The sequence below is a fragment of the Megascapheus bottae genome, chromosome 1, assembly GCF_031878675.1.
Source record: "Megascapheus bottae isolate mThoBot1 chromosome 1, mThoBot2.hap1, whole genome shotgun sequence".
Lineage (NCBI taxonomy): Eukaryota > Metazoa > Chordata > Mammalia > Rodentia > Geomyidae > Megascapheus > Megascapheus bottae.
Window position 1 is genome coordinate 103,936,453 of NC_143509.1, and position 23,595 is coordinate 103,960,047.

Below are 23,595 nucleotides of genomic sequence, written 5' to 3' on the forward strand. Positions count from 1 at the left end.
TTTTATTTACCTTTTTATTTATTTATTTATTTTTGCCAGTCCTGGGCTTGAGCTCAGGGCCTGAGCACTGTCCTTGGACTTTCTCAAGGCTAGAGCTCTACCACTTGAGCCTCAGCACCACTTCCGGCTTTTTTCTATGTATGTGGTACTGAGCAATTGAACCCAGGTCTTCGTGCATGCTAGGCAAGCACTCCACCACTAGGCCATACTCCCATCCCATTTGTAGGAGTTTTAAAGTCCACTCTGCAGCACCTCGATCTGTGCTGTTTTCCACTGAGTGCTCTGGTATCCACAGCTATCTGACTCTGTGCACCGTCTTCTTAGGTCTCCTTACTATTTTTGTTGCTTTCGTCATTGTTTTTCTAAGTTTACTTGAAACAAATCACTCGTGGGTCTTAAACTCAGGACCTGTGGGCACTGCTCCTGAGCTCTGTTGTTCAGGGCTAGCACTTTGCCACTTTGAGCCACAGCTCTGCTTCTGGTTTTCTGGTGGTTGATTAGAGATGAGTCTTCCGGACCTTCCTGTCCACGCTGGCTCTAAACTTCGATCCTCAGATCTCAGCCTCCTGAGTAGCTAGGACTGCAGGTGTGAGCCACCGGTGCGTGACTTCAGTTAAAGTGTTAGGAGTACAGTTGACCTGAGAATTGATGAGGCAGGCAAGCATCTTCTCTCTCCTTGTCATCGGTAGGTTTGGGATTGTCTGTGCTGTCGTCTGTTCATCGTGCACAGTGAGGGCTTTCTTTTGCCTGCTGAGGTTAGTTTCCCTCCTGCTGCGCTGGCCAGGGCCAGGGGCCAGGTGGATGGACACTTGGTGGTAAGGATGCCCTTGCCCAGTTCCTGTTTTGAGCAAATGTCTTTCCACCTTTCTTCTGGTGTGGCACAATGACTGTGAAGATTAGTTCTCAGTCTTCCATTGTTCCTTTCCAGAGAACAAAGGTGGTTTTAGTGGAAATGGTAGTATACAAGATTAAGGAGATAAGAGAGGCAAATAAAACCTGAGCTGCAAAGTAAGCCCTGGAGATGCTGACCTCTCCCACTGGACAGCGGAGCTGCAGAAAGACAGCCGCCCTGTGCTGTGTTCCACAAGGCCGCTGGAGGCCGGCAGGCCAGGGCCAGGGGCTGCCCTGCCTCGGCTGCCCGCTCAGGAGCCCCGGGGGGGCCTGATGCCAGCCCAGACCCCACATCCTCACAGTCCTCACTCACTCCACACGTGAGGGCTTCAGTTACCTACAGGCATCTTAAGGTCTTAGATGTTAGGTGGAAAAGTCTGGAAGTATACGAATCGTAAGTTGGAAATTGCGTGCCATTCTGAGTAGCATGATGGAATCTTATGCGGTCCTCCCTGACCCACCCGGGACGGGGCCTTTGCCGTCCACGCTCTACGCACTGCTCCACGGCCGACAAGTGACACACACAGCTTGCCTGCCTCGCCTGTGCTGTGCTCTGCCTGTCGGCTGCTGGCTGACTGTGGTTGTCTGTGTGGCGCCCTGTTGTCCCATGAGGTGATGGGGAGTGAGGTTTGCCGAGGATAGCTCCCCAAGGGACTTGGATGGCATTTGGGGGAGATTTCTGGAAGGGTCCCCAGGAGGGGTCAGTGCGCCATGGAGCAACATGAAGTTACAAGCACAAGGCAGATGCCACCGCCCTGTCCCCTGCCCCAATTCCCTGCAGCTCTCTCCTGCATCCTGGGAGAACCGCATGAGTCTTGGTTGCCTGGCTGGGTTGGGTGGAGGGCGTGGGCAGGGCTGTCCGGCTCCCCCCCTTCTCATTTTTGCCTCCAGCATCGTCTGGGGTGATTGGGTTGCCTTTTTTTTTTTTTTTTTTTGATAAGTTTGACATCAACTCAGTGACAGTGGAGAGGGCAGTGTTGTTCTCTGCCCAGTGGAGCATGTCACTTGTTGTCAGTTTGTAGTTGTGGGCGGCTGGCACACTGCGCCTTCCCCAGGGCCTGCTTCACTTGGCGAACAGCTTGGGAGCCTTTGGTGACACCTCTGCCCTCTCAGCAGGCAGGAGCTGGGTCCTGAGGCCCAGGAGCAGCCATGCCACTGTCCTGGGGCGCCTGGGTTCTGTCGGCTTTCCCCAGCACGTGCTCTTCTGGGCTGGGTCTGGGCTCCCTGCATGTCTTGAGTCATGAGCAGTCAGGCCTTGTTGGCCCAGGCCAAGGATTTTGCTGCCTTCCTTCTCACCCCAGCTCCGGTCCGGGTCAGAGGACCTGGGGCCAGGTGCCAGCCTCCCTTGGCAGTCTAGTTTGAAACCAGCCCTATAGCATTTCAGTATCCCTCGGGGAAATGTGCGCGGAGGCTGGCGGATCAGTGGGCCGGAATTCCCTCCAGGACACACTCTGCGTGTCGTGGGTAAAGTGCCGAGGTCTGGGGAGCCCTCGGGCTGTAGGAAGGAGGCGGTGGGGTGCAGAGGGACCTGACACGCTCCCTACGTCTCCATGTGCTGTTTTGTGAGGTTCTCGTACTTATATTTATTAGATATGGGCCTGAACTCAGAACTCCACACCTCCACTGGCTTCTTTTCCTCTTGAGTGTGGTGCTGTGTCACTTGAGCCATACCTACCTCCAACTTCTTCCTGTCCAGATTTCGTTGAACAATTTTATTCCCAGCACAAAATGTCTGCGGAGAAAAGTTCAGAGAAAAATGTCAGTGACTGTTATGTAGGTCTTATTTTGTTAAGTGAATCTCTGAATTTTGTATTTTTGCTGCTGCTATGGCATGTGTTCAAATAATTCATTTTCTACCTGTGTGCTGTAAGATAGAACAGTACTAGGTGGCGTTGCTAACTTACTTTGTTTATTATAATTTTTTTTTTTTTACTAGTCCTGGGCTTGAACTCGGGGCCTGAGCACTGTCCTTGGACTTTCTCAAGGCTAGAGCTCTACCACTTGAGCCTCAGCACCACTTCTGGCTTTTTTCTATGTATGTGGTACCGAGGAATTGAACCCAGTTCTTGGTGCACGCTAGGCAAACACTCTACTACTAGGCCAAACTCCTGGTCCTTGTTTATTATTTTAACATTTAGGTTTTTTTCTTTTCTTTTTTTGTTGGTCGTGGGACTTGAACTCTGGGCATGGATGTTGTCCCTGAGCTCTTCAGCTCAAGACTACAGTCCTCCTTCCTGTTTTCTGGTGATTAATTGGAGATAGAGTCTCACGGGGGTCGGGAGTTTGGCCTAGTGGTAGAGTGCTTGCCTAGCATACACGAAGACCTGGGTTTGATTCCTCGGTACCACATACATAGAAAAAAGCCGGAAGTGGTGCTGAGGCTCAAGTGGTAGATTTCTAGCCTTGAGAAAGTCCAAGGACAGTGCTCAGGCTCTGAGCCAAAGCCCAGGACTGGCAAAATCTATATGTATACGCGTACCTATATTTGCATACATGTCTACGTATACTTGTGCACATACATGCTGTGGTTAGGGCCTCGCTCCTGGGTGTAAGGCTGGGGACTCGGGGAGGCCAGGCCTTGCGGGAGGCAGGGAGGCCGGGAGGCTGCTGGGGCCGCCCCTGCCTGTAAAGAAGATGGTCCAGTCTGGCTGTCCTCTGAGTTTTTGTTTTTGTTTTTTCTGACAGTACTCATGTGCCCCGGGACACTTTTTGCTGAAGGCCTGAGCTCTGCCGCTTGAGCCACAGCACCGATGCTAGCTTTTTCTGTGTATATGGTACCAGGGATTGAAGCCAGTCTTCGTGCATATAGGCAAGCACTACTACGACTAGGTCACGCTCCCGCCCAGGTTTCTATTTCTTCCTAGATAGATCTTCATCCATTTTTCCTAGAAATGTTCCTCTTAATCTACAGTTTTCAAGTCTGTTGCTATTACAAAGTTTATAATCTCCTCCACTGTTGGAGCACCGGTCCCTTCCGGTAATGTCATCAGTGGCCCCCTCTCTCCCTGCTGATGTCATCTGTAGGCCTGTCCCTTCCTGATGATGTCATCGGTGGCTCTTCTCCTTTAACCTTGGTTGATTGCCCTTGATTTTTATCGATACAAAAAAAAAAAAAAAGCACTGGACACCAGTGGCTCACACCTATAATCCTAATTATTCTGGAAGCTGAACCATGATCTGAGGATCGCAGTTCAAAGCCAGCCCAGGCACAAAAGTCTGACACTCTTTTTTTTTTTTTTGCCAGTCCTGGGCTTGAGCTCAGGGCCTGAGCACTGTCCTTGGACTTTCTCAAGGCTAGAGCTCTGCCACTTGAGCCTCAGCACCACTTCTGGCTTTTTGCTATGTATGTGGTACCGAGGAATCGAACCCGGGTCTTCCTGCATGCTTGGCAAGCACTGTACCACTAGGCCACACTCCCAGCCCAGGTCTGACACCCTTATCTCTGATGAACCACTTGAAAACCTGAAGTGGTGCTGTGGCTCAAGTGGTGGAGCGGAGTGTTGAGCTGAAGCTCTCAGGGACAGTGTCCAGGCCCAGAGTTCAAGCCCCACGACCGACAACAACAAAAAAGCTGTTTGCTGGCACTCGTGGCTCATGTCTGTAATGGTAGCTGTTCAGGAGGCTGAGATCTGAGGATCGCAGTTCAACGCCAGCCTGGAAGAAGTCCCCATGAGCCTTTTTTTTTTTTTTCGGGTTGTGTGGGCCTGGGCATTGTCCCTGAGCTTATTCACTCAAGGCCACTGCTCCACCACTTTGAGCTATAGTGCCACTTCCCGCCATGAGACTCTTACCTCTAATAAATTAGTCAGAAAAGCCAGAAGGGAGCCAAAGAAGCTCAGGGACAATCTGAGGCCCTGAGTTCCAGCCCAGGACCACAAACCCCCTCTGACCCCGTTCCCCCAAAAAAACAGCTCTATATGTTTTTGGTTTTTTTCCCCCTGCCTTTTTTTTTCTTTGTCAGTCATGGGACTTGAACTTGGCCTGGGCACTGTCCCTGAGCTCTTCTGCTCAAGGTCACCACTCTACCCTTGAGCCAAGCCCCACTTTCTGTTTTCCTTTCTTTTTTTTTTTTTTTCCACCCATAGCACTGTGCAGTTTATTAACCATTCAAGTACAGTAGCATCTGGTAAAATTGGGACTGAATTGGGATTGAAAAGTGAATAGTCAGTCAGCATCTAACACTTTAAAAGAAGCCACTACGTATTCTTTTCACAAATGTTTTCACAGAGCCAGTACAGTACTTAGCCATTAACCTAGTACACCAAGGGTACTGAAGTAGAAAAGATGCAACAAGAAAAACAGCTACATTAGAAAGACCAACGCTGTAGAAAAAGAGTGAAACACTTGTAGTTTCTCCCCTTCGCCCCTAGAACAGCATCTTGCAGTCTGATCTCTCTATACAGTCCTACAGCAGCTTCTAGAATATTTGTCAGGAGGGAAAAAAATAAAACGACACTGGCCAGTACAGCCTTTGGATATTTAGGAAGGGGAAGGGGAGAAAGTCAGTTCTCAGAAGAAACTTAGTCAGCGTCAGTCTCAGGATCTTTGGGCTCTGTTCTTCCCCAGCTCTGCCACGTGCTTGTCCTTTTCTCCCAGATGCTCCAATTTGGCAGCCATTTGTGCCTCTCGGCGCTCTTTGTGAGCTTCCGTCTTGTGGGTCAGTTTCTCCTCCACCATTTGCTGAAGTTGTTGTTGGCTTCTGTTGCTTTTTGAAGCACTTCTTTCTCAGGCTCTCGTTTCTCAGCAAGCTGTTTTAAGACCTCAGCTTCATGGAACTTGCGTCTTTCTTGTGCAGCTTTCAATTTCTTCTGAATTTCCTCCAGGAAAGATCCTTCTTCTTTGGAGGGGAAGGGGATGTCAGGGGCAGATTCCTTTGACCCAGGGCTGAGAATCAGCTCAAAAGCCTGGCCTGAGGCTCGCCTCTCCATTTCCTTCACCTGAATGTCGGAGAAGCCACGGTGAATGGAAGACTTAAGGCTGGCAGTGTATTCTACACAATCCATTTGTGCCGCCTCCACTTGCCATTTTCTAGTCATTAGTTGGAGGTAAGAATCTTAGGTTCTTTAGTGCCTGGGCTGGCTTTGAACTGCAATCCTCAAGTCTCTGCCTCCTGAGTAGCTAGGATTACAGATGTGAGCCACTGCACCCGGCTTTAATTTCTGCTTTAAAAATTTATTTTGGGGGCCAGGAGCGTAGCCTGGTGGTAGAGTGCTCGCCTCATATGCACAAAGCCCTGGGTTCAATGCCTTGGTACCACATACATAGAAAAAGCTGGAAGTGGCACTGTGGCTCAAGTGGCAGAGTGCTAGCCTTGAGCATAAAGTGTTGAAGGACAGTGCCCAGGCCTTGAGTTCAATTCCAGGACTGGCAAAAAAGAAAAAAAAAAGAACCATTTTGCCTGTAAGCAGTGATATCTTCCATTGAGAATATTTTTATTTCATTTTTGATGGTTGCTAACATGTTTTTGTTGTTGTTGTTGTTGTTGTTGTTGTTGTTTTTGCCAGTCCTGGGCTTGAGCTCAGGGCCTGAGCACTGTTCTTGGGCTTTCTCAAGGCTAGAGCTCTACCACTTGAGTCATAGCACCACTTCTGACTTTTTTTTTTTTTGCCAGTCTTGAGATCATGGTGCTTGAACTCGGCCTGGGCTCTGTCTTTGAGCTTTTTCAACGTTAGCGCTCTATCACTTGAGCTACAGCATAGCACCGCTTCTGGCCTTTTCTGTGCATATGGTACTGAGGAATTGAACCCAGGGCTTCATGCATGCTAGGCCAGCCCTCTACCACTAGGCCACACTACTGGCCCTTACCTTTTTTTTTTGTTTGTTTGTTTTTTCATATATTTTTATTGTGATTAATAGAAGGGTTACCTTTATATTCACCAGATAGAAGGTGCATTACTTCACAAACATTGATACCCTTTTTCATGTCTTGGTCCCCATTTCCCTCCCCCCCACTTTTTTTTTCTTTTTAAAAAAGTTTATTTATTGTGAAAGGTAATGTACAGAAGGGTTACAGTTGCACAAGTCAGATAATACTGCGTTTCCTTTTTTTTTTTTTTTTTTGGGTTGGTCGTGGGCTTGAACACCTGGCCTGGGCACTGTCTCTGAGCTCTTCAGCTCAAGGCTAGTGCTCTACCACTTGAGCCACGGTGCCACTTGTGATTTCTCAGTGGTTAATTGGAGATGAGAACCTTAAGGACTTTAGTGCCCGAGCTGGCTTGGAACCATGATCTAAGGATCTCAGCCTCCTGAGTAGCTAGGGTTACAGGCCTCAGCCACCAGTGCCACCCCTCCCTCATTCTCCCCCAGGTTCTCCCCTCTACCTTCCCTCTCCCTAAACTTGCATAGTTCATTTCCAACATGGGTCTTTCTTTGTCCTCCCTCCTTCTCTTCTCCTGAATGCTCCTGGAGCGCCCAGGTCCTGTGTTTAGCCATGTGTGTAATTACGTGTATACTTTTTTTGTCTTTCAGTGATTCATTTATTGTCTTACAAACGACATGATTTGGTTTTCCTTTATGGTGGGGTACTATTTGTTTCCACTCCTCTTTACCCACTCTCTGTTGCTGGCCCATCTCTGATGGAGTGATGTCGGAGTGGCTGTGCCTAGCTTGGCATCGGTGAGGAAGTGGTGGATTTTTGTTCTTAAGTCAGGGTGGGGGACTCTTCTCCACTCAAGGCGGGAGGCTGATTTCAAAGACTGCTGAAGAAGGCAGCCATTGGTCTCAGGATTTTAGTGAAAACCAAGCACTGCTACTGCTTCACCCTTTTTAGATAAATAGGGGATGCAAGGTGGGTCTGCACGTCCTGGGAAGGTCTTCTGCTACCCAAGGGCCATAGCAGACAGGGGAGCAAGGAAAGCTTGCTGAATTACATGTGGTTGGCTGTATCTGGTGGAGGGCGAGGCGAGGCTCTTGGGGAGGAGTTAATAGGAAGGTGAATTGAGCTCAGTAGAGAAAAAAAATCTTTTTGTAGTGTCAGGAAACTGGGAAAATGAAGTGAATAGGTGTGGGTTTGTGTGTAGGTTTACACAAAACATGTAGAAAACCAGACGAAAGCTGTGTGGGGTGGCTCACGCCTGTCATCCTAGCTACTCAGGAGGCCGAGACCTAAGGATTGTGGCTCAAAGCCAGCCGGGACACTAAAAAAGTCCTTGAGACTCATCTCCAAGTAACTACTAGAAAACAGAAGTGGAGCTGTGGTCAAGGTAGTCTTGAGCTGAAGAGCTCAGGGACAGAGCCCAGGCCCAGAGTTCAAGCCCCATGATCGACCAAAAACCAAATAAACAAACAAAAAAAACCCTGCAAAATATTGGTCAAAATTGAGATACAAGAGGAGACAAGCACAGACAAACCCAGATAACTAAAACAAAGGGATGTTCCAGCAATCTAGTGGCCAGATGTGTGTGTGTGCATGCACGCCAGTCCTGGAGGTGAAGTCGGGACCTGAGTGTTGTCTCGGGGCTTCCTCACTCAGGGCCCCTCCACTTGGTCCCCAGTTCCACTTCCAGCGTTTTAGTGGTCAGTTGGCAATGAAGAGTGCCATGGACTTTCCTGGGATGGCTTTGAACTGAGATGATTGGATCTCAGCCTCATGTAGAGCTAGGGTGACAGGGATGCGTCCACAGCACCCACCAAGTCTCCAGTTCTGAATTTCGATCATGAGGAAGAACTAGGGATGGGAATTATGAGCAAGAGAAGAGTTCCATCTGTAGCTAGAAAGAGAGGCTAGGTAGGGAGGGGCTGTGGCTCAGAACACGAAGAGAGAATTGAGTTCAGACGTGCTGCTTTCAGTAGAAGGAACATACAGTTAAATGTGACAGTCAACTGAATCCAGATAAAACAACCTGGAGCTTCTGTTTGTTCAGGACTTCTTACTTGGGGTGGGGGTGGGCTCTGTTGATTGGCATGGACAGAGGTGGAGTCCGAGTCTGCTTAGCTGCCAGGTCTGGTGGCTGCCTTTCTGCAGTGGTGGGCTGTGCCAGGCTTTCCTTTTTAACTAACTGGGCTTCCCTCATGTGTGCTGGCTTTCTGGAAAACCTCAGCGCGTTCTGCAGCCTGACCTATACCACAGCCCCACCTCCCCACCTCCCACCTCTCCACCTCCCCATCTCCCATCTCCCCATCTGTCCACCTCCCCACCTCCCACCCCTCCACCTCCCCCACCCCTCCCCTCCTCCCCTACTCACCTCCCACCTCCTCACCTCCCACCTCCCCACCTCCCCACCTCCCCATGGCCCCACCCCTGGGACTCTGCTCACTGGCTTTGCAAGGATTCCTGGTCCCCTGTCGGCTTGGTCTTGGGTTGGGTGGGTCGTCCCATGCCTGCAGGGCTGCCCGCCCCCTGCTTCGTGGCTGCAGCGGCAGCCAGCCCCCTGAAGGCTGCTCTGTGGCTGGCTCCCAGGCTGCCTGCCCTTGCCCATCTTCTGGTTTTGTGGCAAGGCCTCCATTAGGCTCATCAGGCTGTGATTGGCCCTTGGCCTGGACTCTCAGGGAAAGGCTCGCAGGTCAACTCAACTCCGGTCTGTGGGCTCCTAGCACGCTCTAGTTCCCACGCTCAGCCTCGTCCTGCCTCCCACACCCTGAGTCTGCCGTGCTTTCCCGAAGGCGAGGTTGGTGACAGTCCTGGGCTCTCTGGTTTGTCTGGTTTTTATCAAGTGTTGACATCTGTGGACTCCTCTCCTACGCCAGGCCTCTGGCGCCTGACTCCTTGCCGCCTTTTGCTATGGTCACTTTTCTAATTTCTGGTTCCCCACAGACTGTGTGGCTTCTGCTTCCTGCCTGGTTTCCCTCCTCAGATTCTGATCACTTTTTTTTTTTTTTGGTGGGTGATGGGGTTTGAACTTGGCCTGGGCGCTGTCCCTGAGCTCTTGAGCTCCAGGCTACCCCCTCCCCTTGAGCCACAGCACCACTTCCTGTTTTCTAGTGGTTAATTAGAGATGAGAGTCTCACTTTCTTTAGTGTCCAGGCTGGCTTTGAACCGAGGTCCTCAGATCTCAGCCTCCTGAATAGGTAGGATTATAGGTGTGGCGCCCAGCTGTTAGTGGTGTTTTCTGAATTTCCTAATTACTAAATAGTACACCCAGTCATCTTACTGACTTTGCAAAGCAACTTTCTTCCCCAAGGAGCCTGTAGCGCTCCCAGCACCCTGGGCTTGGGTTCTGTGTGTGAGTCTGGGCAGTGGACTACTATTCGGACTTAAAATGGAAGGAAATTTTGCTATACCCTAGACCATGGTGAGACCTGACCCTGTGCTCAGTGAGGGAACAAGTGACAGCCAGCAGGCCCGCTGATTTCTAGTTCTTCTGAAGCCTGGGTTCAGAGGTACACTGAGTGAGTGGGGGGGTGCCAGAGCCAGTGGGGGGACGGCTACTAGTGTAGCGCTCCAGGTGGGGAGGCACGGAAGTTCTGGAGCTCAGGGGCAGAGGTGGGAAGACGGACGTGGATTTGACCGTAGTTCAGGGTCTTTTTGGTGGTGCTGGGGGCTGAAGGTTCCCCCATGATTTGCTACAGGTAAGCCAAGGGGCTGGTGGAGTGACTGCAGCAGGCTCCTGGCGGTAGACCAGGGAGCCAGCCTGGACGTGGCCAGGAGGGCAGTGGACGGGGCTTCAGGGCCCTGGATGTGGCCTCGGCTGTGGACGCGCCGCCAGGCTCTGGGGCCCCGCGGTGTGTGTGTTGGTGGGGTGCCCCAGTGGGGAGAGGGCTGGGCCCCTGAGCCCTGTGGGTCCTTCCAGGCCCTGGCCACCATCACCACCCGTGCCTCCCTTGCAGGCCCCTGACGTGACGCCGCTGCTGACACTCGTGGGGACGGAAGGTCTCTGCCCGGCCCTGCTGAGCTGATCCTTGGTGAGTGGGGAGCACCAGTCCTTGTCCGTGTTTGCTGGTGGGAGAGGGAGTCCTGGGACGCCATGGCTGCTGTCGGTCTGCCATTGTAGGAGTGGCTCAAGCTTCTGGCACCATGAGAGCTATGCAAGGCAGTGGGGAGAGCCGGTGGGAACTGGCAGAGCTAGGCTCATGGCCGGGCACCTTGCAGTGGTGGGTTCAGTGAGTCAGAACCAGGACGTCAGGACAGGTGACGGGACCCTGGGTGCTGAGTGACCCAATGTCCCGGAGCCCGAGTTCTCAAAGAGGTGCTGCATAGGCCAGAGCTCGGTGCGGGCTCCAGGGGGTACAAGGCCTCACTCAGGCACAGCAGTGAGGTCAGAGGTCAGAGGCCCTGGCCTGACAGCTGTGGGGTGCAGTCACTCCTCTGACCTTTTGCGGGCAGTGGGGCAGGGCCACCTCCTGTGCGCGGCTCAGCCTTTCTGCTGGTTTTCCTACATGATCTGCCTTTCGAGCCGCAGGTGGGAGTCAGAGTGACGCCTTTCAGCCTGTCCAGGGCAGGGCTGTCCCCATCCTGGGTCTTCTCCAGAGCCGGGCTCTCTGTGACCTGAAAGTGCCTGCCCTTCTCTGTGTCAGGGGCAGAGGCGACAGGAGCCTCTTCTCCCTGCAGGGTCAGGCACGAGTCTCCAGCCCCCTGGAGACCAGGCCTCCTCACAGCTGGTTGGGTGGCACAGGAGCCCTGGTGCTGGCGCTTCTCTGCTTCCAAGGCCCCGTGGCTCCATGGAGGCGATGCCGCTTGGGACCTCTCGGTCTGCCACGGCCAGCACGGCCAGCACCCCCCACTGCAGCTGTCCTGCAGGTCCCTGAGCTCCAGTGAGAGCTCCGCAAGGCTCTCGACCCCTCGTGGGGATGCAGGGACAGAGTAGCTGCAGTCAGCTCTGTGCAGCCAGCCCATCGTGGAGCAGCCAAGGTCTGCACCGGGCTGGCTATGCACCTCTGAGAGGAGCTGGGCAGCAGATGGTCACAGATGCCCAATGGCCAGGGGACGAGCTTCCAGTGTGCTGCTGGGACACGCCTGTGCACGGCTGCCCGGGGTCTATGCCCTGACATTGCGACCATGTTGTGGGTGAAGCCAGGAGGCCGGCAGAGCTGCAGCTTCCTTTCCTCTAGGAGGGAGAGAGTGCGGGGGTGATTGCCAGAGAGGCTGAGATGGGGCTTCAGCCGGTGCCCAGGCTGCACTTGGCCAGGCCGGGAGGGCTACCTTTGCCCTTGAGAGGGGCCACAGCGGGAGAGCAAAGGGCTCAGACTGTGCCCACCAGGCTGTGTCTTAAGAAAGGCAGCCGGGAGCGTGGCCTAGAGGTAGAGTGCTTACGTGGCATGCACGATGCACTCGGTTCGGTTCCTCAGTACCACATACACAGAAAAAGCCCGGAGTGGCACTATGGCTCAAGTGGTAGAGCTCTAGCCTTGAGAAAGCCCAAGGACAGTGCCCAGGGCCTGAGTTCAAGCCCTAGGACTGGCAAAAAGAAAAAAAAAAAAAAAAGAAGGGCAGACACCCTGTCTGAGATGAAACAAGTCTTACCAGTATTCAGGATAGCCAGTTAGAGTCACTTTTTGTAAGCAAATTAATTTTTGTTGTTGTTATTGTTGGTCATGAGCTTGAACTCTGGACTTGGGAGCTGTCCCTGAGCTCTTCAGCTCAAGGCTACTGCCCTGCCCCTTGAGCCATAGAGCCACTTCCAGTTTTCTGGTGGTTAATTGGAGATAAGAATCTCATGTTCTTTAGTATCCTGGCTGGCTTTGAACCACAATCCTCAGATCTCAGCCTCCTGAGTAGCTAGGGTTAATTTTTTGCTGATGTTGTTGATTGAACTCTGGGCCTGGATGTTGTCCTTGAGCTCTTCAGCTGAAGGTTACCACCCTTCCCTTGAGCCACAGCCCCACTTTTTAAATTAATTTTTTATTAATATTTACATGTAAATATAGAAGTAACCTATACTTATAAAAATTAATCACAGAACCAAACCTAATACTTAAAATTGCTTTTTTCCCCACAAACTTTTTTCTACTCGTTCTGTGATATAAGCTTTTATGTTTTGAATTCTTTATTGTTATTGTAAAGGTGATGTACAAAGGGGTTATATTACATAAGTCAAGAAGAGTTCATTTCTTTAAAACTGCACTCTTTCCCCGTACCAGGGCTCACATCTATCATCTTAGCTATTCAAGAGATAGAGCTCAGGGCCGGGCCGTGACCTAGTGGTAGAGAGCTTAGTTGACTATAAGTGTTAATATAATTATAGATAAGATAAATGATAAGAAGTTGATTTTTGACTAGTTCTTTGGGTAGATAGTGTGCCTAGCATGTACAAAGATCTGGGTTCGATTCCTCGGTACCACATACATAGAAAAAGCTTGAAATGGTGCTGTGGCTCAACTGGTAGAGCTCTAGCCTTGAGAAAGCCCCAGGGCTCAGGCCTTGAGTTCAAAGCCCAGGACTAGGGAAGAAAAAAAAAAAAAGAGAGAGAGAGTTGCAAAATCTGCCGGCACGGTGGCTCAAGCCTGTAATCCTAGCTACTCGGGAGGCTGAGATCTGAGGATTGTGGCTCAAAACTAGCCTGGGCTCTAAAGAACATGAGACTCTTATCTTTAATTAACCACTAGAAAATAGCGCTGTGGCTTCAGGGATAAGGTGGTAGCCTTGAGCTGAAGAGCTCAGGGACGGCACCCAGGCCCAGAGTTCAAGCCCCATGACCCACCAAAAAAAAAAAAAAAGAGGTCGAACTCTGAGGATCCAAGTTTGAAGCAAGCCCAGGTAGAAAAATCTAGGAGACTCATCTCTCATTATCTGCTGAGAACCAGAACTAGAGGCATGTCTCAAGTGGTAAAACACTAGCCATGAATAAAAAACTGAGTGAGCGTGTGAGTCTTAGTCCCAGTACCAGCACACATATGTACATGCACGCTTGCGAACGCACACACGCACGCACACACTACTCTTCTCCAGGAAGTGGGGCAAACCCGTGAGTACAAGCTCCCAGTCAGTGAATGACTGTGGGGGTCGTCACCACACAGACCCACGTGGCCGGACTTTAACCAGTCCAGCCTTGTGGAGAGTCTGCCCAGCCTCACCCCTGGTATGGCCCCGCACACTGTGTGGAATGGACTCGGCTTCTAGATGATGTGGGGGCTGTGAGTTAATGAGTAAACAGCTCTGGTCTTGTCTTTGCTGGGACAAAGCCCTCTGTTTTCTGAGCGGATGCCAAACTCCTGGTGCTGCTGTGCAGAGCCAGTGTAGGGCTTCCTCTGCCCCATGGGAGTGTGGCGGAGCAGTCCCCGAGTCTCCTGGCCGTGGCTCTGGTGGCTCTGGTTCCTGCAATGGCCTTTCCTGTGCTTCTCATCCCAGTGCTGGCTTTGGTGATTTGGCGAATGTGGATACACGTTGTGCTTTGTGGGAGTGGATCATTTACAATTGACATTCCCTCCCTCAAAATCAAACCTGGGTTCCCAGATCAAAGTTCAAGAGCTGTGGCTCGCAGTGGCAGGGGTGTGTCCCGGCTAGTGTGCCCACGTGCCAGGCTGTCATGCCTTGTCTGTCCTCAGGGGCAGGGAGCCAGCCAGGCCCGTGCTGTGCTCGCTGTGCAGTTCCAGTAGCTTCGAGCTGGCAGAGGTTGCACCAGGATGTGGGGGCAGGGGTGGTACAGCTCGGCTGTGCCTGGAGCCTCCGCACTCAGTCCTGGGCACCCAAACTATGGTACAGAGCTGCAAATGGGTGGATTTTGGAGCCAGTGCTGGTGGGGAGGGAGCCAGATCCTAGCTCAAAAGAACGAGTGCAAAATGGAGCTGGGGCATGGTTCAGCAGTAGAGCACCTGCTCCTGAGGGGGCCTGAGTCCAGCCCAGCAGCGGTGGCCTGGGGGGGGGGGAGCGGGTAGCGCTGTCCACAGACTTGCCTTGCACAGTGATGACTTGCCAAGAGGCCTCCCGGAATCCTGAGAGGGCAGGAGGGCTTGGCAGCCCTGCAGGCCTTCTCCTTGGCATAGAAGGCCACAGAATGTTCCATGCTGGCCGCTGGCGGGGTGGCTTGCAGGGACGATGCCCTGTGGTGGCTCTGGGCCAGGCCCAGGACGTGACCCAGGGCCTGTGATTTGGGTTTTGGCTCCCCACGGGAATGGGTGAAGGGACAGCCCATGCTTGGGATCCCACGCGTGTCTGAGGCCAGCAGACCCCAGGCAGGGCTGGCCGAGGCAGCGCTGCTCACAGCCTGCAGGTCACAGGCCGCAAGGCCCTTCTGGACACCCTGTGGTTGGCAGGCGGGTCTCGCCCAGGCTGTAGCCTTGTCTTCCTAGGATGGTCACGCGGGGTCCTTTCTCCAGCCTGGACGGCAGGGATCAGAACCCTGGTGGCCTGAGCCTAGAGTCCTGGGCGCGCCACACTGCAGACAGGAGCTTCTCACAGGAGGGGGTCTGGACGGTGCGCCAGCCCCGCAGTGTCTGCTCCAGGCTGACCTTTGTCCTCCTTGCAGCAAGAGGAGGAGGCACCATAGTCACTGAACTGTGCCGGGGGTCTGTGGGGCCAGCGGCAGGCTCTTAGAGCAGGCCACTCCTTTCCTCCGAAGGCTGCAGGGCTCAGCCATGGAGAGAGGGCAGGCGCAGCCCGCTTGCTAGAGGAGGCGCCAGCCTTGTCAACGCGGCTCTTCTTCCAGAGCAGCTGGCCTGCAAACTCGGGAAGTTACCGAAGCCTGGGAGGAGAGCCGCCTTGCCATCCCTCTGGGCGGGCCTGTGCACCCCGGGCCCTCGGCAGCTCCTCGGCCGCCAGCCGGGCCTGCATCCCTCTTCAGCCTTCATTTTTAGCAGATGGCTTTGTGGAAGTAGGTGACCTGGTGCCTGCAGGGTGGCCGCCATGCCCCAGCAGGACTGCCCGGAGAGCAAGGCCAGAGGGCAGATGGTGAACTCGCCAAGCTCCAAACCTTTTCCCGTCACAGCGGTGTTTGTTGGAGGGGAGGTTCTCTGCTTAGTCTCAAGACACTTGGTCTACTCTACCTTTCCGGATTCTTTCTGACTGACCTTGAGGTCCACTTTGAGGCCCTCTTCCCGTAGCAGCCAGTCCTGAGAACGGCCCTCGGCTCCTGGCGAGGCTCCAGCCCCAAGCCCTGGTCCTGCAAATGGCCTTTCTGACCAGGCCACCTCCCCAGCCCTGGGCGCTTTCAGTGGGGTCATTCTATGTCTTGCTGATTCCCGTGCTCTTTAAAGATTCTAGCAATAATGGACACACATCTTCCAAAATAGAGGATACTGGCTCCTCTGCCCGGCCAGCAGGTTTCCTGAGGTGGTGGCCAGGGTCAGGCCTTGAGGAGGGCTGCGCCCCCTTCCAGCCAGTTGTCACTGCAGTGACAACCACAATGACAACCGTGCTGGCCTTGGGCAGGGGAAGGGCCAGAGAGTTACCATTGCAGGCCTGGCCTTGCTCTTCCCCTCTCAGAAGACTACACAGCATTGTGTTCTACTCAGACATAGAGTGTGCTCGACTCAGCTGACCTTGAGAGCACGGAGCCTTGAGTGCTCTGAGCGTGTGTGAGTCGTGGGGTGTCCCCCTCTGCTCTGAGCTGTCTTCAGGGACGCTCTCCATCCTCTGCCACTGCAGAGGGCCAAGCCTCCCAGGAGAGCCACAGCTTGGGCCTGGACCAGGTTTCCCCGGGGGCTGTGAGAGTGGCCTTGCTCGCGGTGACGCGGTGACTCATGGAATGTCAGCCTGTATCCGGTGGCTCCATGTCAGCTGCAATCATCTCTTGTAGTGTAGAAGGAAATTTGTCTAAATAAAAATGCTTCAGTTATATTGCCTGTAGGATTTTTAAAAGTTTGAATTCGGGCTGAGAGTTTGGCCTAGTGGTAGAGTGCTTACCTAGCATGCACGAAGACCCGGGTTCAATTCCTCAGCTGAAAGTGGTGCTGTGGCTCAAGTGGTAGAGCTCTAGCCCTGAGAAAGTCCAAGGACAGTGCTCAGGCCTGGAGCTCAGGTCCCAGGGCTGCCAAAAAGAAATTATCCCTGTTTTGACATACTCGCCATAATAAGCTAGAACTGTTCTCAGTGGTGAAAGCCTGTCTTGACTTCCTGGAAGCTAGGATCAGTGGTAAATGTGTGTGGGCCTCATTGGGTCGTTGTAGGCATTGGAATAGACCTGGAGCCAGAGCCATCATGTGGGCCAGGGACAGGTCAGCAGGTGAGGTCCAGGCCGTCAGCAGGTGAGGCCCAGGGACTGGTCAGCTGATAGGGCCCAGGGACAGGTCAGCAGGTGAGGCCCAGGGACAGGTCAGCAGGTGAGGCTCAGGGACTGGTCAGCAGGTGAGGCCCAGGGACTGGACAGCAGGTGGGGGCCAGAGACTGGTCAGCAGGTGAGGCCCAGGGACAGGTCAGCAGGTGGGGGCCAGAGACTGGTCAGCAGGTGAGGCCCAGGGACTGGTCAGCTGGTAGGGCCCAGGGACAGGTCAGCAGGTGAGGCCCAGGGACTGGTCAGCTGGTAGGGCCCAGGGACAGGTCAGCAGGTGAGGCCCAGGGACTGGACAGCAGGTGAGGCCCAGGGACAGGTCAGCAGGTGAGGCCCAGGGACTGGACAGCAGGTGAGGCCCAGAGACTGGTCAGCAGGTGAGGCCCAGGGACTGGACAGCAGGTGAGGCCCAGGGACAGGTCAGCAGGTGAGGCCCAGGGACTGGTCAGCAGGTGAGGCCCAGGGACAGGTCAGCAGGTGAGGCCCAGGGACTGGACAGCAGGTGAGGCTCACGGATTGGTCAGCACATGGGGCCCAGGGACTGGTCAGCAGGTGAGAGTGACTGCCCACACCTGTCCTTGTGCTTGGCATGTCTCAGCGCTGAGGTGAGGGAGTGGTGACGTGGAGACTCCGGCGCCTCTGGCCTGTGAGATGAGGATGCCTTGCTGTGTCGGCCTCTGCTCCTGCCTGGCCACTGCCCTCACCACCTTGAGGACAAGCTAGCCATTCCATGGTGTCCCACAGAGCCAGCCAGGAGCTGAGGGCCTGTCACCTGCAGGCTGCGGACTGTGTGGGGACAGCCCTGCGTTTCAGTGGCTGCAGTGGCTGTGCCCTGTTCAGCAGAGCCACCCTCGGGGTCAGACCCGAGCTTTCACGTCCGCCTGGCCACATGGGCAGGTGAGCCCTGATCTCAGGCTCCTGACATAGGCTTACCGAGCACTGTACTGCTGTGTCCCAGCCTGGAGCCTGCACTGCGTGCACTGCATCCAGCAGGGGCAGCCAGGGCCACACGTTCCCAGCAGCCTCCAGGCTCCCTAGCGGCCTCTCTCCTCCCCCCGCCGCCGCCCGGCTTGGCTGGCTGGAGCCTCCCACACCCCTCCCACAGGCAGGCGCGGGGCCTGCGTGGAAGGACACGAACGGCAGCACTGGCCTCTCGATTGTCCCAACCTCAGCAGAAGTCAGCAGTCCAGCCACGAGCGCTCTGCTCCACCGCCCCGCCCGCCCAGCCTGCCACCCTGAGCACCCAGTACTGCTGCCCAGCGCCGGGTTGGTCCATCAGTGCTCCTTTTATGACTGTTGCTGTTATTATGTTGATGTCAGTCCTGGAGCTTGAACTTGGCCGGGATGCTGTCCCTTTGCTCTCTTATCAAGGCTGGTACTCTACCACTTGAACCACAGCCTTACTCTGGTTCTTTGGTAGTTTATTAGAATGAGAGACTCGCAGCCTTTCCAACCTAGCCTGGCTTTGAGCCTTGATGCTCAGATCTCAGCCTCCTGGCAGTTAGGATGGCAGGCCAGAGTCATCCTCTGCGCTCCTTGTCCCTCCTGGTCCTTCTACTCGCCGTGTCTATGCCTCCCCATGCCCACCAGGGGCTCCAGAAGGCTCTCTTGGGCTAGGTGCAGCCTTGCCCACGGCCCCCGCTGGCCTAGCCGACCCACCTAGACGCGAGGCTTTTAGGAGTGAGTGTACATTTTCCCAACACCCAGGTGTGGGCACTGAGGTCACGGGCTGTGGACACCCACTTTGGTGTCCCGTGTGCGTGTGTGTCACACCCGCGCAGCGAGGGGTGCACGACACGGCTCCGAGGTGTAGTCCGGCTCCTCCACCCCTGCCTTGTTTACCCGTTGTTTGGTTAACATGGTAACCCTGCTCCTCCTGTCCCCGTGTGGTGTGTCCCAAGTCCTGCCAGCCAGCCTCCCCCTGGACCTCAGCGCCCCCTGGGGACCTGCCTGCCCCCAGTGAGCAGGGGAGAAGGTTCTGTTTACTGTGCTTGTGCCCACTTATCTCAAGGCGAGGAAGGGGTGTGGGGTGAGAAACAGTTTCTCCTTCCCTAGAGGACAGAGCTGCTCTGCCAGGTGTCCTTGTGACAGTGCTGGTCCCCACAGAGAGGCATTGTGGGAGGTGTAGCCTGGGGAGTGGTGAGTGCGGGCTGCTTTCTCCTCGTCCCCCTCCTACTCCTCCTCTCTTCCTCCCCCTCCTCCCCCTGTTTTTCCCATCCTCCTCTCCTCCTTCCTCTCCTCCTCCCCATCCTACTCTCCTTCTTCCTCCCTTTGCTCATCCTCCCCCTCCTCCTTCCTCTGTCCCTCCCCTTCCTCTCTCCCTCTCCCCTCCATCCTTCATCCCCCTCCCCCAGCCTCCCTGCCCTTGTCACTGGCCGCCTGACAGCTGGGCTTTACGGCTGGGCTAAATGCAGTGCAATGTCTGGTAGTTGGCCCCCCTCCCCTGGCTCAGTATCCTAACAACCACAGGACAGCAGAGGTGACCTTCTTGGGCTCTTGGGGCACCTGTTGTGGCCATTCTGTGGCTTGGTTAGGCCCTTTGTTTGGAGACTGAGGGCTTGGGAGGTCATTTCTTCACCAGACTCTGAGCCAGGGCTTCCTTTGCTTCTGGCAGTGCTGCAGTTGCACTTGAGGCCTCATGCTTACCCAGTAGGTGCTACACTACTTAAGCCACGCCTCCAGCCTTCACGCTGTAGCTCCTTTCCAGGGAGGCTTCACAGTCCGCCCAGAACTCCCTCAGACTGTGACCTCCCTGCTGCGGCCCACTGTGTCAGGATGGCAAACACCTCCCCTGGGCCTGGCTGTTTGTGGAGAGGGGGTCTGCTAACTTCGTGCATGGACTGGCCTCAGTCTGTACTCCACAGGGTCTCAGGTGGGGGGTGACGGGCACCGGCGACCATGCCTCCGAGTGGGTGGAGGAGATTTTCCCATCACAGATCGGGAAGTGCTGCGGAGGCCCTGGGCCAGGGCCTGGCTGGTTTTGGAGAAGGAGCCACAGTTCTGCACTGGCCAGTGTCGTTGGCTACGAGGGTCCTGCTTGATGCCCCAGGGGCCTGGAGCCAACGGGCTGAAGCCCTTCCGAAGCCCCTCCGTGGGGTGTGGCCACAGAGCTGTGTCACATGGCTGTGGCCGTCCAGTCTAGCGTACTTGTGCCCTTCACGACCTGAGAGGCAGGTGTGGGAAGGGACTCATCTTGGGCTTCTCAAGGTCAGGATGCCCAAAGGGGCTCCAGGCAGCGGGCTGTGTCCACTCTGCGGCAGGGCTTTATTTTTTAGACAGAAGCAGTTGTTCTCAGAAAACAGAGGCCCTGGGGCCGGGAGTTTGGCCTAGTGGTAGAGTGCCTGCCTAGCATGCATGAAGACCTGGGTTCGATTCCTTGGTACCACACACACACAGAAAAAGCTGGAAGTGGTGCTGTGGCTCAAATGGTAGAGCTCTAGCCTTGAGAAAGCCCAAGGATAATGCTTGGGCCCTGAGTTCAAGCCCCAGGACTGACAAAATAAATAAATAAATAAAGTAGAGGCCCTTTCCCGCAAGACCATGAGACGGGTGGCAGGTAGTGGCAGTAGACAGCATTGTTTCCTCTCCAGGGAACTGAAGTGACCAGATAACAATTGGTCCTCCTTCTTGCTGGCATTTAGGGCCAGTGGTCAGTGCACAGGGGCAGGGGTGTCGGAAGGGCCAAACCTAGTCCAGCCACCTGAGCCACGCCAGGCCTGGGTTCAGCTGAGGCCCAGGGACCTCTGCAGTCCCACGAGGAGTGGACAGGCAAGGCGAGCGGGCTCACCCTGGCCCTGACCCTCGCTGGCCGCTGCGGGGGCTGTGTCTCCAGAGTGTTTCCGTGAGGTACGTCTCAGCCTGTGTCTGGTTGCTGGGTGGGGAAGGGCTCCCCCCACGATGCCCCTCATTCCTTTGTCTGCTTTGCCTGGTGCCAGGGCAGGGGCAGGGCGTTCCGGAGCTGGGCGAGGCTGTCTCTGGCCCCGGGGTCCAGGGAGCATGAAGTGAGTGGGTGCGGTCATGCCAGAGGTGGTGGCCAGGCAGAGGGCAGCTGGGTAGAGGGGACTGGGCAGTCTGTGGAGAGCAGTGTCTTCTCCAGCTCCTCCCCACAAAGAAGAGGCATGGTGGGGCCCCGATTTGATGGGGTCACGGCCATCTCGACTGTGGGGACCTCCGGTCGGCTTCTAGCTCCTTCCCTCCAGGTCTGTGAGCTTTGGGCTGGGAACCACGGGGACAGGCCACCAGCCCTGACAGGAGCTGGCCCTGAGCAGGCCAGTGACCGCATGTGGCTGTCACGTGACTCCTGTTGATGGTGGTTCCTGGTGAAAGCCGCTTATTGGATTAGCGTGCGCTGCAAGGTAGACCCGGGCGGGGCGGCTGCCCCGTGCTCTGCAGGACACAGCCCCGAGTCACTCGGGTGGCCGCTGTGAGGCCGAGCCGCTCTTCACAGCCAGACTCGGGCTGTGCAGGGCCTGGTCACCACCTGCAGCTTGAACTGGCATCCTTCATCTGTGGCCGAGGTGGACACGCGCTCACTGCCAGGCACCGTGTCCGCAGCTCTCAGAAGCCACACGCAGAGTGGACATGCTGGCCAGCCCCTCAGCCTGCCTCTTCACGGGCGTCTGTGCCGCCCTGGTGGCGGTGGCCCTGGCGTACTACTTCTACTGGTGAGCATTTCCACTCAGTCCAACCCACCACCGCCTGCCTCCGAGCCTCAGGAGCTGGGGAAGAGGGCAGGGTCCGTGGAAGGTTCTGGGGTGCGTCCTAGGGGATGAGGGCGGTGTGTGGCTGCCTGGCTTGGACAGACCCCGTGCCTTGCCTGTCCTGGTCTGTGAGGGGCGTCCCTTGCTGAGGAGCTGCCAGGGCCTGGCATTCTCTGCGCTGTAGCTCGGGCAGGCGAGGTGTTTGCCTGGGCCTAAGTCTCTAGTGCCCACCCGGTCTGTAAAGGTCAAAGGGCACACTGTGACCTTGTGTGGGTGGGCGATGGTGGCCGAGGCAGACAAGACTCATGTCCCTGGTGTGTCACCACAAAGCCAGGGTGAGGCCGAGCGTGAGTAGTGTCCCCAGGTGTCCTTGGCCTCTGGACGCCCCGTGGGGAGGTCGTCTGCCTCGCCCGCTCTGCGGCAGATCCGATTACATCCTCGTTCTAAGGACCTAAGGACCGCAGCCTGTGGGGTGCGCGGGCTTGTCCGTCTGTGGGTGCTGTGCACACGACGGGGTAGGGGCAGGGAGGATTAGTCTAGGCAGTGAGCCGCGGATTCCTGCCTTGAATGGAGGACGAGACCGCACACTTCTTCGTAACTTCTGGACCCCACGCTGACCTCACGTGGGAGGACAGCAGGTGTGGTGGTGGAGAGACTCACCCCGTCATCAGGCCCACCAGGATCCAGGCCGAGCCCTCGCCTGGCCGTGGTTTCCATTCCTGCTGGTGTTTCCTCTGACCTAGGGAACCCAGCTCAAGAGTGTTCTTTTTGTCGTGGGTACCGGGGATTGAATCCAGGGCCAAGGCCTCTACCCCGTGAGCCACGCCTCCAGCCCCTTCCCTCTAGGTTATTGCATGGCTCACACTTTTGCCCGGGCCAATCCCAGACCACCATGGTCCTCCCCTGCCTCCGCGCAGCTGGGGTGACAGGCGTGCCTCCCTCACCTGGCTCCCCGTGCCCGCCCGGGCAGCTCTGCCAGGCTCGTCCTACCCCTGCAGGAGTGGACGAGCACGCTTCTCCCGGTGAGGGGAGTGCCCTGGCACGCCGCAGCCAGGACAGGACAGGCCTGTGCAGCCCTGGTCAGCACCCCAGCAGAAGATGTGGAGTTCCTGAGCCCGTAGATCTGAGGGCTCTTGGGAAGTTGTGTGTGTGTTGTGTGGCAGAGGGCATGTGTCGCAGTCCTCAGCTTTCTGTGCTGTTGCTATGGCAGATTCCCAGGTTCTTTCCAGGGGGGACTGGCACCATCCTGCCTGCCTAGCCTCTGCTCTCAGGTGCCAGGTTGGCTGCAGCAGCTGGAAGGGTGACATCTTCATGCCAGCTTGGGGGTCTGCTTCTGCTGCTGCTGCTACCTCTTCCTCTTCCTCCTTGTGGTCATCATGGGGCTTGAACTCTGGGCCTGGGCGCTGTCCCTGAGCTCTTCAGCTCAAGGCTACCACCCTACCCTTGAGCCACAGCCCCACTTCCGATTTTCTGGTAGTTAACTGGAGATAAGAGTCTCATGGACTTTAGTGCCTGGGCTGGCTTTGAACCTTGATCCTCAGATCTCAGCCTCCTGTGTGGCTAGGATTGCAGGCGTGCGTGAGCCACCACACCCGGCACACATGCTTTTTGTCTTCATAGTCTTAGTGCTTAATGTCTTAGAGGGAGACAAATGGTATTCTAAGTGTTCATAGTATAGAAATCTGAAGAGGAGTCTATTTTTCAAAGTAGGCAGAAACTAAGGAAAACAAAGAGAGGGTTTTTATTTTTATTCTTTTATTGTATTTTATTGTTGGGATAATGTATAGAGGGGTTACATTTGTCAGGTGGTGGATACGTTATTTCTCAAACCTTAATACCACTTCTCATGTTTTTGTCCCCTTTTCCCTTCCTATTCCCCTCCCAGTCATTTTATTTTCCACCTTCCCTTCCCTATTTCAAAGAAA

At 55.0% G+C, this 23,595-nt stretch overlaps 1 protein-coding gene and 1 pseudogene across 2 annotated transcripts in view; one reads left to right on the forward strand and one right to left on the reverse strand.

Moving 5' to 3' along the window:
• Window positions 1–23,595, forward strand: part of Agpat3 (1-acylglycerol-3-phosphate O-acyltransferase 3) — a 44,852-nt gene that overhangs the window by 5,323 nt on the left and 15,934 nt on the right. For both annotated transcript variants that reach the window (XM_090349942.1, XM_090349934.1), the window contains exon 2: window positions 10,657–10,731. The gene's annotated coding sequence lies outside the window, so the exon portion shown is untranslated. The remainder of the gene's footprint in view (window positions 1–10,656; window positions 10,732–23,595) is intronic.
• Window positions 5,412–5,894, reverse strand: LOC150069755 (stathmin pseudogene; annotated as a pseudogene).